Source organism: Gossypium hirsutum, chromosome D13 (assembly GCF_007990345.1).
Source record: "Gossypium hirsutum isolate 1008001.06 chromosome D13, Gossypium_hirsutum_v2.1, whole genome shotgun sequence".
Taxonomy (NCBI): domain Eukaryota; kingdom Viridiplantae; phylum Streptophyta; class Magnoliopsida; order Malvales; family Malvaceae; genus Gossypium; species Gossypium hirsutum.
Genome location: NC_053449.1, coordinates 4198193 through 4200316, shown reverse-complemented (window position 1 = coordinate 4200316; position 2124 = coordinate 4198193).

Below are 2124 nucleotides of genomic sequence, written 5' to 3'. Positions count from 1 at the left end.
AAATAAAAGAAGAATTTATCATCATTTTCGTTTTAGGAAAATTTTGTGTTTTTGATATCGTTACAATTAGGTCCAAATAACCTGAGTTTTAATTTATTAAATTATTAGATATTTTGACTTTTGCCATTGTTGAATTCATGAGATTTTTGAAGCTTTATAATGGTTTTTGTGAGCTCGATTTTTGGACAAAATTAATTTGTTAAGTAGTTTTTGGTGATGTTGATGATTAGGGGTTTAAATGTTAAATTAGGAAAAGTTCATGGATTTATGATAAAATTTAGAATTTATGGGATATTATTGAGATTTAGAAATTTGGTTCATTGGGATTTTAGCTTAATTATGTTAATTGATTTAAATTTTGAAGTATGGGTTAAACTGAATAAAGTTAAATTGTTAAGAGTAATTGTGTGAAATTTAATTAAAGGTGGAATGGTTTGAATATAAGTATTGTGTGGTGTTTGAATTAGTTAATTGAATTAATTTATTACGTTTAGATCAAGAAACGAATGAATCAGTTATAAATCATGGAAAAGGAAAGGTCATGGAGTAATCATCTTCGGTTCTAGGTAGCTATCGTAATTCGGTAAGTTTTTACAATTATTTTTGTATAATTTGTCAATAAATATTATTGTTATTGGTGTTATATATATACTTTAGAAAATTGTTGAATCAAAATTAACTATGTAATTTATATTGAACTTCCAAGATAATTTCGATGGATCGAGTAAAAGTTCTTACATGAGATTTCTATCTGAGTTTTTGATCTGGATTGAGTTCCTGCATGTGTTGCGGACTCGGATGTACACGTGACAAGGATTTATCATGGACTGGTAATCCGTTGTCGTTTTACATGTATACATAACCTTGGCTACGCTAGTTTATCTGTAATTTCATTGGTATAACCCGAACAGCTAACCTGACATGTTTAATTTGTATTTGAATAGCTCATACGAGCATTGTTTTATTTGATGTGAATTCTAGTTGTATGTACAGTTAAACATTTCTAACATGAAATTGTTGGACTATGTTGTGATAAGGTTGAATTCATTTATTATGTGCAAATGCCATTTAAATGAATTTGTTAAGTTATATGTTAAATTGTGAAAACTTACTAAGTAGTTCTTCTACTTACTTTGTTATTGTTTTCTGTAGATTTTGAGCTTTTGGAGCGTGTTGATTGGATCATCGGAGCTCACACATATCATCGACTATTATCGGTAGATTTTGAAGTCTTGGTTGTTGGTTCTATGTGGCATGTATATAGGATGTTTATTTTGTGAATGTTTGGACCTGTTTTGTATTAGGTTGTAAATGATTGTATATGTATTATAAGTTGGTTCTTTTGGAAGTGTGTTAATGGTCATGTTGAATTGGTATTTAGGTTGATATATACTATGAAGTTGTGTAGATAATATTGGTAGTTCTTAATGTTTGAATGGATGGAATGTATGAATTTGTTAAGGTTGAATGCAAATTTATTTAATATTTGATTTGTGGTGTCAATAAGGACACATTGATTTGGCACTTAGGTTGAATGTTTTGGCATGCTTTAGGATTGTTTGAATGTGTTTTTAAAGTATGGAAATTGATGATTTTGATTTGGCTTGGTACTTAGGTGTTAAATGAAAGTTTGCCTTGTTTTAGAAGCTTTTTAAGGTGCACACAGCCTGGGCTATGCCACACAGCTGTGTGTCTTATTAATTTTATGTGTAGGATTTTCCACACGGTCACAATTAGTTACATGATCTAGCAACAAGGGCATGTGACCCATGTTTCTAAAATTTTCAAATTTTTTTTTTACATATTTTTCTGTTTTGATTCTAATTAGTCTTGGATTGTTCCGAAACCATTTTTAGAACCTCATAAGCTTGATTTAAGGCTGTAAATGTGATTTTGACATAAATAAAATGCAATTTGATTGTGCTTATTTAATTTATTAAATGAGTGGTTTAATGGTGTAAATAATTTTTATATGTGCCGTAATACTTTGTAACCCAAATTTGACGACAGAGATGAGTTAAGGATGTTACAAACATGAGCTTTAAATATATTGTTTTTTTAATAGAAATAACATAATATGATTGTGAAATGAAAAGAAAGCTAAAAGAGGGAGTGATATGTATA